This window comes from Lynx canadensis, chromosome B1 (genome assembly GCF_007474595.2).
Source record: "Lynx canadensis isolate LIC74 chromosome B1, mLynCan4.pri.v2, whole genome shotgun sequence".
Taxonomy (NCBI): Eukaryota; Metazoa; Chordata; class Mammalia; order Carnivora; family Felidae; genus Lynx; species Lynx canadensis.
The window spans coordinates 54531907-54546901 of NC_044306.2; the positions used below are offsets into that span (position 1 = coordinate 54531907).

At 39.5% G+C, this 14995-nt stretch overlaps 1 pseudogene; it reads right to left on the reverse strand.

Moving 5' to 3' along the window:
• The window catches only part of LOC115512961, a 129751-nt pseudogene that overhangs the window by 25548 nt on the left and 89208 nt on the right, over positions 1 to 14995 (reverse strand).

The following is a 14995-nucleotide window of genomic DNA, read 5'->3' on the forward strand; positions in this document are numbered from 1 at the left end:
ATACTCTGTTCCAAATGGAATCAATTCACCTTAAGCTGAGCTGTACTGCTCTCTGTTCTTTTTCAATGTTTATTTTTGAGAGAGAAAGTGAAAGAGAACGGGAGAGAGGCAAAGACAGGGGGACAGAGGATCTGAGGCAGGAACTGTGCTGACAGAAGAGAGTCTGATGCGGGGTTCGAACCCATGAACCACGAGATTATGACCTGAGCCGAAGTCAGATGCTCAACCGACTAGTCACCCAGGCACCCCTGCCCTTTGTTCTTTTAATCTCTCTCTCCCCCTAAATGAAACTACTGTGCCACTGCATTGCAGCTGTAGCCCGGACAGGAGCCCACTTCTGCCAGGGTGATACCTCTGGTCTGTGATTAGAGCCCTGAGTGGAGACACTCGACCCTGGTCTTCTCATTTAGCTCCGCCTGGCATGGAATACTTGCCCTATAAGTGAGCTTGGGCAGAAGCATGAAAAGTCTCAGTGTTCTCAGCCTATTGGCCCTGGAGTAGAGCTTTTCTATGACTGGGGTTGTGTCAGGAAAGAAGACAGGTTCCCTTGGCCACGTCTGCCTGGAATAGTGCTGGGGGCTGCGGACAGGGCCTACAACGTGCATCGCCAGTTCCACGTCTTCTAGCCGGTCTCGGCCCCTAAGTGGCTTATTTGGGCCTCTACTCAGGAATAGGAACACTCCACCAAAATCTAATTTTCAAGCACATTTTAGGCCTTGCCCCCTCCCAACAACTACTTACTGCCTGCTGCTAGGTCAGACATTAGCATGACTCATAGCTTTGTGCTTTGGCTCTGTTTTTAAGCCATTAAAATGATTATCTTGCTTTTGCGTTCTACTTTATCCTTTAAAATTTTTTTTAATGTTTTATTTATTTTTGAGAGTGAGAGACAGTGGGAGTGGGGAGGGGTAGAGAGAGAGACACACAGAATCCGAAGCAGGCTCCAGGCTCTGAGCCGTCAGCACAGAGCCCGATGCAGGGCTCAAAACCACGAACTATGAGATCATGACCCGAGCCGAAGTCGGACGCTTAACCAACGAGCCACGCAGGTGCCCCTCTATTTTATCCTTTTAAGTTTTAGTTTCTGTAATCATATTGTAGCTATGTGTCCAGTGACGGGGGTGCTTCAAAGCGTCAACTCACTCTGCAATTTTGGCTATTAATCTTTCCTGACTTTACATTCCCTCCCCCAAGCCAACATGTTGAAAGTCATATTGTAAATTAAATCTAATTTTAAAGATGATGCTATGTATTATTGAGCATTGACTTTGTGCCACACTCTATTAAGTTTTTTAGGTACAGTTTCTTGTTAAAGCCTCATACCCATCTCACGAGGTAAGTACTATGATTGTTTCTGTATAATCAATGAGGGAACTGAGGCACAGAGAAGTGGGTACAAGGAGCACAGAGTTAATAATTAAGTTTTGGACTAGAATATCATCCAAGACAGTCTACCCTTTGAAATATTATACTCTACTCACCTCCAGATAGATATATCCCTATCTCTGTCTGTCTATCTATCTATACAATGTATAGTAACACTATGTATAATATAATAACCAGAGGAGAATGAGCCATCACCTTATAATCCAACACGTCATCATCTCTACTATAAAACACAAGTGACACAAATAAATATAAATCAAAAAAAATTCAGAGTTTTTGTCTGGTAGAAAAGATACATTGATCTTTCTTTAAAAAACTTTTTTTAGGGGCGCCTGGGTGGCGCAGTCGGTTAAGCGTCCGACTTCAGCTCAGGTCACGATCTCGCGGTCCGTGAGTTTGAGCCCCGCGTCGGGCCCTGGGCTGATGGCTCGGAGCCTGGAGCCTGTTTCCGATTCTGTGTCTCCCTCTCTCTCTGCCCCTCCCCCGTTCATGCTCTGTCTCTCTCTGTCCCAAAAATAAATTAAAAAAAACGTTAAAATAAATAAATAAATAAATAAACATTTTTAAAAAAAAGTTTTTTTTTTTAATTTTTTTTTCAACGTTTATTTATTTTTGGGACAGAGAGAGACAGAGCATGAACGGGGGAGGGGCAGAGAGAGAGGGAGACACAGAATCGGAAACAGGCTCCAGGCTCCGAGCCATCAGCCCAGGGCCCGACGCGGGGCTCAAACTCACGGACCGCGAGATCGTGACCTGAGCTGAAGTCGGACGCTTAACCGACTGCGCCACCCAGGCGCCCCTGTTTATTTATTTTTGAGAGAGAGAGAGAGCACGAGCAAGGGAGGCACGGGATCCAAAGCAGGCTCCAGGCTCTGAACTGTCAGCAAAGAGCCCAACGTGGGGCTCAAACTCACGAGCCATGAGATCATGACTTGAGCCGAAGTCGGACGCTCAACCAACTGAGCCTCCCAGGCACCTGATACATTGATCTTTCAATCTTTCTCTCTCTCTCTCTCTTTAAAATTATCATTAGTTTTTAATGTTTGTTTATTTATGAGAGAGAGACAGAGCACGAGCAGGGGAGGGCAGAGAGAGGGGGACACAGAATCCAAAGCAGGCTCCAGGCTCTGAGTTGTCAGCACAGAATCCAATGTGGGGCTCGAACCCATGAACTGTGAGATCATGACCTGAGCTGAAGTCGGATGCTCAGTGGACTGAGCCACCCAGGCACTCCACCTTTCTTTTTTCTTTTCTTTTCTTTCTCTTCTTTCTTTAGTAAATAGACAACAGATAATTAAGGGCACGGCATAGAATCAGCATGGTGCTTTTTTGATTCACTAGCTATAAAGACTATGTCCTCTGAGACAAAGGCAGGACAGATGTAAGACTAACAAGTAGAATTTACCAAATAGGAATTAAAAAAAAAAACAACACCAAAATATGAAAACAGAAGTAATAAACAATTGGTAAATGGGGAGATTTGGGTCATGTAATATTAATAAGGAAAGACTTCTTGGTGAAAGGAGAAGCGTTCAAGATTAAAGGAAGAAAATTACAATGTGTGGAATGGAACAAAAGAGGCTATTACATGTGTAAGTGGAAATCTAGGGAATGTTCAGAAAGAATTCTGCCAAGCCCTTAGAGACCAACAAATTGGGCCATGATTGGAGAAAAAGGAACACCCTAAATTGTTTCAGGGAACATAGAAGTGTGGTATTTGAAGAATAAACAGAATGGTTTATATAGCCCATTTTGAGAGCTATAATCCTGAGAACCACTGAAAGGTTTTTCAGGATGGCTGTGATGTGATCCGAATGACGAACACTGGGCAATTATGTTCGTGGAGTTGTGAGGAATCCCGCTATGAGACGGAGCCATTGGGTTTCTAAGCGGGCAGGAAATGTGAGCAAAGTACCATTTTATTGGCAGAAATGGGTTACTTTAAAAAAAAAAAAAAACATATACACAAATGGAGATGGTCCAAGACCCCAGGGAATTATCCCTGACATTGATGGAAAGTGAAACAGTGTAAAATTAAGATACGGAAGCGGTTGTCAAATTGGCCTTCTGGACCTGAAATACATACAGATGGAAATTGAGATTTACAATAGCAGATCCTACAATAACCTAAGGGGCTAAGGCACAGGCTCAGGAAAACCTGGCTACAACTTGCATGTAAATGGAAAAGGTCAGTTACAGTGATCCGGAAAGGAGCAGAGGAAGAAAAAATCTACTTAAGGGGTGTCCATCAGACGATGCAGGGGAGAGAAAGAATTGCAGAAAGCTGGAGAAGGGTAATTCCTCCGAAAGTGCCCTCCTTTCCTTATTGAGTCATGTGTCAGATTTTTCATATTCAAAAAACTATGGATTGGATTAAAAGAAATATTTTAATTTTGACAGATCTCCACTAGAAACTTGGATAAAACATACATTATCTTCTGGTTGTCCACTACCGGCAAAAATTAACTTTAACTTCTCAGTCGACAAAAGTTCAACTCTAATAGTTTTACTTTGATGTTCTTTTTCTTAAAGTATAATTGTGTTAGGTTTTAAATCATCGCGTTAAAATATGTTAAGACAATGGAATGATTTCACACAGACCGAATAAGAGGTAGTACATTCATTATATCCAATACATTAATATATTATGGGAAATTGGGAAATTTATTTCTTTACAGTTCTTCCCTCTTCTCCTGCCCCCAGAAGTGTTTGTTTCTTAGGCAGAAGCATCAGAGCTAGGGATAATTAGTTTGGTCTTTGGGAACATTTCCCAGATAATAACATCGTGCCCCAGAGACCTGAGAAAAGAACATTGCGCATATGAAACTCTGAGCTCTAATTGAAGCCTAATCACTGACTCACATTCAGATTCCTTGAGAAAATTACTTAACTCATCTCTGGGTCTCTCCACAGCACAAGGAGAATAATGCCTACTTTACAACAATGTGGGATGTATTAACAATTAAATGGTGGTAAAAATCCCTTGAAAATACAAAGCTACACTATATAAATAAATGTTAAATGAGAATGGAGAAAACAAAAGAAGAAACGAGCTTGGGAATATGTTAGGAATAATTCCTGGAAAAGCCGATCAAGAGGCCAGGGCTCCCTGCATGGGCTTGTTGGGCACAGCAGCTAAGTCAATAGACCACCCTTCATAGGTAAGAAAGGCGGAGGGACCCTGTGAACTTCACACTGGAGAAGCACAAATTAATTTGGTACAGGTGTTTTTTATACGCTGAGGCAGAATGTTCACAGGGTCCTGTAGCCTTCCTACTCCCGAGGTGGTCTGAGCTGAGGAAATACTAGGCTGTCATCTAAAACCCGTCAGAACAGCAGCTGGACGTAAGCGGTTAGAGCCCTGCATGCTGACTTATGTTTGATATCTCAAACACATAGAAAAGGCGTGTAAAATATTCAAGAAAGATTTTAGAAGACTTATGCAGGCCCATGTTTCCTTACCCCCAAATCTCCAGGCCTCATGTGTTTCAGAATTTTGATAATTTTTTTTGGGGGGGGGTGGTTGGAGGGGATGTACCTACGCATGTATCTACCCACCTACCTACCTATCTATATCACCTATCTATCGTCTATCAACACAACCAGGGAGGACTAAGGCATCATTGTATAATCCAACACATTATTATCTCTGCCATAGAGAGGACATACAAGTTGCACAAATAAAGACAAATCGAAAACAACCTCAGGTTGACTCAGGTCACACTTTTCTGGCAACTGATTTATGAAATGATTGCTTTCAGCTTTTAGAATTTGGCTTTTGCATGTAAGAATTGCAGAAAGGAGATTGTGGATCTGTTAAAGAAATATATGTACCTCTGAGGCTGAAACTGGAAACTCAGCCTTGTGTAGTGTAGTGTGACTTATATAGTCTGCACTGGATTATATAATTTTGGGAGGAAAACTCCTTAAGCGAGGATTATACTTATTACTTAGCGGCCACAATTCATTTAGCTCACCGTTACATAGGTTTTGTGATTTTTCTTAATCTGAAGTCCATGGGCCCATATATAAGCTCCTGGGTGAACATAAAGCTATATACCTCCTGAAATAGTGTGCACGTTTCCGTGCATGTGCCTGTTTTTCCAGAGAGATAATCCATAGCTTTTCTTTTTCTTCCTTTTTTTTTTTTTTTTTTGGTCCCTAAAATCTCCAAGCATTCCGAGAGTGAGACAAATTCACAAGCTCTGCTTTACCTCTATGAATGTTAATGACAAGAGTATAAAGGCAGGGTTTACATTAGTATTTTAGTAATGCTTTTCATGCTCCTTCTGATGGCCAGGAAGGGCCACATGTGGTCCAGTCCCTTCCAGTCTCACTCCTCTTCCCTCTCCTCCCCCTGCTGAGCGTGCTCTGGCCTCGTGGCTTTCTTTATGTTTCTTGTCCTCAGAAAACCTGTTCCTGCCTCAGAGTTTTTGCTCCTGTCGTTCTGCGTGGTGCCCCGCCCCAGATCTTCCCGAGGCTGGCTGCTTTTTGTCATTGGTATCTCAAATGCTGCTTCCTCCGAGAAGCCTTCTCTGACTGCTTACTTTAAAATCCCTCCCAGTCATTCCCCATGCACCATTCTGCTGAATTTTCTTCACAATTCTTAGAGTCACAACTTGCGTGGCTAGACACAGTGGCCCTCGGCGCTTATTCCCTATCTGAAATAATCTTTATTTATATATTTACTTATTTACTTTCCGACCCCCCCCACCCTAAGATGTAAATTTACTGCTGTCCTATATGCCTAGAATAGTGGTTGTCATTTAACAGGCCTCCGATGAGTATTTGTAGAATGAATGAATGATTACACTCCTTGCAGTAGTGATAATGTACTTATTAAGGTGCTTATTATAGAAAATAAGAACGGGTAAGCAATAGTCAGTTAAAAGTTACTGTGCCAGGGGCGCCTGGGTGGCTCAGTCATTTGGGCATCTGACTTAGGTTCAGGTCATGATCTCACGGTTTGTGAGTTTGAGCCCCTCGTCAGAGGAGCCCGCTTCGGATCCTCTCACTCTCTCTCTCTGTCCATCCTCCATGTGTTCTCTCTCAAAATAAATAAATAAACTTAAAAAAAAAAGTTATTGTGCTAACCGGGTCAAGTTACTTAACCTTTTTATTTTTTAACTTATTAAAAAATATTTTTTTAATGTTTTTTATTTATTTTTGAGAGACACAGAGAGGGAGAGAGAGTGTGAGTGAGGGAGGGGCAGAGAGAGAGGGGGGGAGACACAGAATCGGGAGCAGGCTCCAGGCTCTGAGCTGTCAGCACAGAGCCCGTCGCAGGGCTCGAACTCATGAACTGCAAGACCAGGACCTGAGCTGAAGTCCGGGGCTCAAGTGACTGAGCCACCCAGGTGCGCCATCAAGTTACTTAACCTTTTTAAAAACTTTTTTTAATAAGTAAAATAGATATAATAGTATCCACCTTGCAAGTTTATTGTGAAGTTGAATGAGTCACTGCATTAAAAACACTTGACAGACTAGAATACATTTGTTAAATATTATTGTTATTATTGCCATTTTACAAAAATTAGAAAATTACTTAAATAAGACCAAGGGCAAATTCAGCAAAATAAGATTATGTGCCCTCTAAAATGTATTAAGATTCCAGATAAAACTGTCTAAAGGTATAGATAACACAATGTCATATTAATACACATTTTAATTACTTATGTATTAAAATGGAAAACCTTAAGAATTTTGGATTGGAATGTAGTCTGCTTTGGATTCCAACTTCTGAGTCAATAACATTTGAAACTAAATATATACTTTACTCTTTTATCGTATACTGACAAAATGCATGAACAGAATACCAAGGAGTTGATTTTCATAATACCTAAAACTCTCCAGAATTCAACACTCTGCATTTAACAACTCTCTTGAGTATTTGTATATCTTGGGTGTTCATTTGTCTTTATAAAAGAAACACTCAGAATACACTGGCTAACGAGATAAATGAAGAATATGATTTGAGAGATGTGTTCTCAGGAACTAATTTTATTTTGGAAAATTTTGCTATTGCCCTGTGCAAGCAGAGTTAATGAGTGATTTTTCCATCTACTTAGTACTAGCTAAAAAATCATTTCCATTTCAAATAGCATTTCTCATTAAAGTTTTTGTCAATTAGTTCTCTATCTCATTATGCTGGAAAATGTGGTTACAAACCACATTTCTGAAACCTCTGCGTGTGTCCTAATCCAGTTCACTAAATATCGCAGCCTAAATGTTTCTTTCTAATGTTTTCATTCAAGCAGTGCAGGCACCAAGTTTGTTTATATCACCTTTGAAGGAACTGTTTTACAGCTTTATAATATCTTATTTTGCAAAAAAAATTATCTTTTTAAATGTTTATTTATTTTTGACAGAGAGAGAGAGAGAGAGAGACAGAGAGAGAGAGAGACAGAGCATGAGCGGGGGAGGGGCAGAGAGAGAGGGAGACACAGAATCCGAAGCAGGCTCCAGGCTCCGAGCTGTCAGCACAGAGCCTGACGCGGGTCTCGAACTCACAGACCTTGAGATCACATCTGAGCCGAAGTCGGAGGCTCAACCGACTGAGCCACCCAGGCGCCCTGCTTTATAATATTTTAGAGCTGAAATAGTCCTTAGAACATCATCTATTTCAGTTCTCATCATTTAAAAATGAGTGAGCGGAAGTCCAGAAAGGAAGATATGTCAAAGCTCACTAAGTGAATGAATGGAAGAGGAGACGATAGGACTCCTGACTTTCTTTCTTCAGGTCTCTAACCATGAATTCCCAAGGGGCAGTCATCTCCTAATGAGCTCAGCACAGGCTGTAGGCTGGGAGTAGCGTCTTAGTGAAAAAAAATCATCATCACAGTTGCTCTTAGGTTGTCAGTTTTTTGAACAACCGGAGAGATATTGCCCCAAAAAAGGGAGAATCCAAGACAGAAAAATGCTTTCAGTTGCAGAGAAGTTCTCCAGGCTCACTCTCTGCCCTCCTTGTTCTCTGGAAAATTCTTTGCTGCATGAGTTCCGGGTTAGGTCCACGCTGGTGAGTCCATTTCCTTTCCTTAATTTTTTTTCTTCTCCCTCCTCCTTCTACGAAATGTTTTGTTATCTTTGGGTAGAGTCTAGCAAGGAAGTGAAAAGACTTAACAAATACATCCAGTTAAGCAGAGCTTTTACATAAAGTTTAATGTTAAAAATTGAGTCAATTATTTGGCTAATACATGTAAAGAGAATGCCAAAAGTTTTTCTCCTAAAATAGCCAGGAAGTTAAAATAAGAATTCCATTCTTACATGGATTATGTAATCGGTCCATTCTTTAATTCATTTTCCCCTGACATGCACCCTATTGTTTATCTCTTTTTCTTTTCTTTTTTTTTTTTTTAAATGGAGCCTTTTGATACATATCCGTAGGATTTGTAATAAAATGTTTCAAGAGAAGAGTACTGAAATACACCATTGCCATTGTGTAAATCTTCCGTGTTTGTTCTCAGAATTTATGCCATCTTTTCATCCAGGGATTGTAATCTTAGTTTGTTCACTCTGAAGGCAAGATAAGATTCCAAGCATTTCTAAAATAGTTGGTATAATTTATTGTCACTGCAATGCAGTCAGATTTAAACCCTTTTGGACCCCGATGCCACAAAACAGCTATTCAGAGTTCAAAGGGGTAGGTCTACACATGCGATTAAGTTATCACTAATGGAACTACTCTAACCCTTGCTGTGCCTTGGCTGCTCCTGGTGTTCCAAAGATTAGGTGAGACCCCAAAGCCTTCAGATATTATGCATATTTTATTGCATAAATCACAGGTGTCAAAGTAAAACACATTCAATGAATTGCTTCCTGCCACTAACACAAAAATTATTTTCAAAATAAAAAATCACGTTTCCTCATGAATACGAACTTCTCCTGACAAACCTCCAGTGCCAAATGTGGTTTCCATTTGCTGTTTTTGGATTTATTTGACTGTGCCAAAGTTCAGGTGTGCCAGCTCTTTGTAATAAGCCATTTGGATGAAAGCTTGGCTAGCTCAAAGGATCCTGATGTATTTTATTGCTGCCTTTTAAGATTATTGTTCAGAAATACCAAGTCTAATTTTGAAATCAATTAGCCATTCGGTCTGATGAGGTGTTGGCCCAGCTCAGGTTCACACCCGCTGTCCACAGATTATTGTTCACTTGAGTCAGATCCTTAGGACTGCACTGTTCCCCAGCATCTGGTAGACACATGTTTGATGTTCTTGCAGAATGAGCTGATGGTTTAAATAGCAAACCCTAACGAAGAAAGCTTTGTACATTTGCTGCTGTTAGCCAGGAAAACAAACTTTTTATAATACTCTGTAAAAAAAAAAAAAAAAAAGAAAGAAAAAAAAAAAGGAAAAAAGGAGAGAAAGAAAAGGAGAAACCTTATTTCTTTCATATTATATTATTTTGCTCTATGATCTGCGTCTAGGGAACTTAAGTTTTCAAAATATGCATGGTAGAATGAACACACGTAATGAGAAGAGAATCAAATTATCTGCCGCCTACCAGTACCAGACAAATATTCCTCTTTCCTTGGGTCCTCCCTGGACTGAAAGTATAATATCTTTCCCAGAAAGCTGCTTCCCAAAGAGGACCATACCTTTCTATCACAGTCAATCAGCACTTGTGAAGGTGCAAATTCTGCTTGGCAGGGACAGTGCTTCTGGGAACACCGCCAGAGGCCCCAGCACCACCCATGTTGTTCAAAAGAAGTGGCAGATAGTAAAATATAAAGCTAAACTACCCCTGCCCCGGTTTCCCATTCACCGGCCCCCTCACATTTCGATAGAGCAGGGAGATCTGACCTGCTCGTTCACGAGACGTCGCGGATACTGTGAGTGGGCTCATTATAGAGGTCTCCTGTGCAGCCGGACAATAATGGGGTCGATACTGGGCATGTCCCATGACTTCCATAGGCAAGAACATTTTCTTATTCATTTCCCAGCTCTGCAATAAAGTACAAGGTCACTATGAATGCGAAATAAAATTCATCTGATACATTATTCGGTATCAGTGGTAATAACGATGTAGTAGACTAAGCAGAGATCAATCAAATGCTATAGAGGACTGTCTTCTATCTGCAGCTCCGTTGCCTTCCACTGAGCTCTTAGTGACTCAGGAAGACCCGTGAGGCTGGCTGTATGTTTGTCACGTTCAACCCTCACTCTCTTAAGGAGGTTCATTAGTTTTCATTCATTCAATCAACACACACTTGTTGAATGGTTACTGTGTGTTGGGCAAAGGGAAAGCAATGAAGAAAAAAACAGACCTGGTCCCTAGCCTCCTAAAACTTACGGTCTAGAGGCAAAGAGATGTGTTCAAGGAGTAAAAACCAACTAGTTGAACGTCAGCCTGCAAATAAGAATAATGAGGAAAAGAGGTACCAGTTATATATCTTATTATATTACTTAAAATTTGAACATTTGAACAACTTTTCTTAAAAACCACTGCACACTCTGAGTGTTTTGGATAAGAAAGGTACAGATTTTCAATGAATAGGAGGAATAGCCAATTATCTATTTTCTGGTGTATTTTAACCAAGTATTTAAAATCCCACTCCCACTTATTAAGTGTGTATTATGTATGCATCACTCTGTCATACTTTATCACATTTAATCCCTGCCCCCAAACTGTAGCTATTTACCGATGAAGACACCTGAGGATCAGAATGGTTAAGTAACCCGTACCCTGTCCTAGAGCCTATAAATTACAGCTGAGATTAAATTAAGGTACTGCTTGGCTCTGAGGTCTATGCTCTTTCTAACGTAACTGATTATTTCTCAACAAACTCAATAATGGCAAATGGTAAAAAGTCTTTTTACTATTAATTGAATGTACTGATTGAATTGCTTAGCAAATGAGCTCTGAACTTGCCTCTACATGATACCAAGACTCTTCAGGTGTGTCCAAATACAAATGGTGGGCACTCGTACAAGCTTCCGCCGCCTTTACCTACATGTGAGAAAAGGCACCGATGTCTGCAAAATAAATACGATTACAGCCGAGTACATAGTAACATAAAATTTTATACATATTGTGTGTAATTCTGTGCAAATAGCTACCGTTCTTAAGTCTTCAAGCTGGGGGTGTGAGAAGGCAGGCTTTGAGTAACCCCCAGAGGAGAATTTGTATTTCTTCACTAAAATGGAGGAAGCAGGCTATGGAGGGAACTTCTGAAAAGGAGTTCAAGAACTTTCTGTTGCTTTTATTGAATGTATTGGTACTCATCACCCTGGTTGTTCCCTAGGGAAGATTTGCCTCATCTTCCAGAAGAAACATGACAAAATATGGTGATTTAAAGGAGAGAAGGGTATTATATGGAACCATAGAATGTCACACTTCTTTTTGCTATCTCCAATTTCTCCATTAAAGAATATGTCTGGAGGTTGACGTCATAATAATAAAGCACGGCTTGCTTAATCTTTCTAAAAACAAAGATGAACAACTTGGACCAGAGCACTAAAGTAGGATTAAGGGTGTAACTACTACCATAAGTTACTACTATTAGAAATTCCTGCCGTTGTTAGTTAGGGACTGAATAACAGGCTATCGCAAAGGTTAATGAAGAAATAAATGCTTGTTCTTTCCTCTACCGTGCAAAACATCTCACCGATTTTTATTAAAGATAGAATATGCCTAGATATTCAACAAAAGTGAACTTGTGACATTCCTAAAGCCCCTGTGAAATCTAAGCTTGGTGAATCTTCAAAACCTCAAAAACTTAATTTCTATAATTCAATACTGAAAAAAAAAAGTAAATATCAGATATTGCTATGCCTTTGATTTTTTTTTCTACCCAATAGTAGACCCTCTGATCTCAAATAGGAGAGGATTGTCGGTCGATTAAGAACATGACCACTGAGATTAATATTTTTTCAACGTTAAAAAAGAAACCACACTGGAACAGCATAATGAAGGGGCACATTTATAATTTTCAGCGTATGACTCCTTGTCAAGGTGACTGAAATTCAGTAGTGTAAAATAATGTTGCACGCTGTTATTGCTGGCGATGTTATTATTTTTCCAGTTAAATGCAAGTGTGGATCTTCTGAAGTACAGAAGTCCTACCTTGCTCTTTCTATTTCCATATACCTCATATATTTCATGCATCCCCTCCATTACCCTTTCCTTAGCATTAACATAATAATTTTAACTTTCATGTTGGCTAGAAATTGGCAAAGAGAAATGAGGGACTACCACATATCAAAACCCACCTCAACGTCTTCTGCTAGACATTAATATACCCCGATTTCTGACTGAAAAACACAACCAATCGTGATCCAACATTTCAGAAACAATGTATCAATGTAAGTAACGTAAAAATGGATTGGAACTTTTCTTTACTAAAGTTCTCAGATTTCACATTAACAAAAATATCTAGAACACCGTAGAAAGGTTTCTTTTTCATGTCAACACTGTGATAGTCTTTCAGCTTGGTTTTAGTTTATTCAAACTAAATGGACGATGTAAGCATTTTGCCATCAGCAACCAGAGCGTGCAACTACAATTAGATACACCTTCCAAAATAATTCTATTGACTATAAAATGCAAACCATTTTGTGAGCCTGTGTTCCTAATTTTCAGGAAGGTGTAGGAGATGAGTCATAAATGTCTTTTGATTTTATAAAACAACAAACTACGTGAAATATGCGTAATCCTTTTATTATTTTTTAAAAACTGTTTTTAAACTGTTAAACACCTATCTACTTCTGAGAAGTATAGCTGGGATGGTGGGCACTTGCAAATGAAGACCAAACAAGAAGGTAAAGCGACCTGGCTGAGTCCACATAGCAGATGAAGCTGTGGTTGAACCTGTTTTTGTCTGTCAATTAGAAAGCCAGTCAGATGGGGCGCCTGGGTGGCTCAGTTGGTTGAACGTCCGACATCAGCTCAGGTCACGATCTCACGGTTCATGAGTTCGAGCCCCATGTTGGACTCTGTGCTGACAGCTCAGAGCCTGGAGCCTGCTTCGGATTCTGTGTCTCCCCCTCTCTCTCCCCCTCGCGTGCTTGCACTCTGTCTCTATCTCTCAAGAATAAACTTAAAAAAATTTTTTTTAAAAAGGCAATACGCATTTATTTGCAGATATTTGGAAAATGCAGAAACGTGTGGAGAAGAAAATTTAAATCAACCAAAATCCAAAGTTGATACTCCACTCATGTTAATATGTTCTTAGAGTTCAGTGTAGTATTTTTCTGTGTTTGTTGCTACTTGAGTCTGGGTACAACATGATGCAAATCAAAGTGTATATAACACTTTGTATCCTGATTTTCTTGTGAGAATTTTGCATGTCACTAAATATTCTGTGAAGAGATATGATTTATAATGGCTGTAGACTATTGCATTTAATGCATGTATTGTAATTTATTCAGCTCATCTTTTTTTATTGAGTTTTAAAGTTATCTTTCGTACTATAAATAAAGCAGTTATGACTATCCTTATACATAAATCTTAGTGTGCATCTCTAAATTAATTCCATACGATTAATCCCCAGATACGGAATTGCTGAACCAAGATGCATTGACATTTTTCAGGGCCTGGAATCATATTGGCAACTTATTTTTTTCCAAATGCCTTAATTTAATTCATACTCCCGCCTGCAGTATATGAGAGTGTCTGATTTACCCAAACCACACTAGGCACTATCATTTACTTTTTGATTTTTCCAAAGAGAAAACAAGAAATAGATACTTCAATTAAAGGCAGAATTGAACTTTGTTTTGTATGTCAAATGACTGTTCACGTTTCTTTTTTTTAAGTTGTCCGTTCCTGACTTTTGTGTATAATATCATTAGGGTGTTTGTCTTTGTGTTTATTTGTAGTTCTTTATTAGGACTGTGTCCACTAATCTAGCGTGTGTGTTGTAATGCTTTTCCGATTTGTCATTTTCTTTTAATACTCTTTTTGTTTGTGTTTTTCTGATTCAGATGTTTCTACTTTTAATGTTGTTAGAACATTCTGCTTTTGCCTTTATGATATTTTTCTTAGCTTCAGTGCTTAAACTCCTCTACACGTCAAGATCAGAAAAATACTCATATATTTTCTTCTTGATCTTTTACATGTTTTTTTTTCCCCCATCTTAGATATTAAGATCGCTAAACTGCTGACATGGTTTAGGCGGTTAAACCATATTGATGATTGGTAGGAGTAATGGTATCACTTCATTTCCGCCCCCCCACCCCACCCCGAAAACCTACATTCATTACTTTAATGGCTAAATCATTCTTTTCCAATTGTTTTTAAGTGCCATCTTCATTATGCGCAACATTTTATTTTCCGCAGTGTTTTCTGTTTCTTAGGACTCTCATCTGGTCTTATTTTTGTGCCCACATCACCACACTTGATTAAGCATGGTAGCTTTATAACACATTTTTGTATCTTACTGCAAGTCTGTCTCTCATTAGTCTTGTTTTCTATGTAGCTCGGATTTTCATGCCTCCACTTAGGGAAAATTTATGTTGTTAAAAAAAAATACTTTGGGGATGTTGATTAAAATCCTGGACTTGACTTCTTTAACCAGTGTTCTTCTATCTTGGATTGTTGTTGCAAGAGGGTGTATTTTTGTCTTTATATGGTATTTTCAAAAATTTGGTCACACTTCCCCTACTCTATCA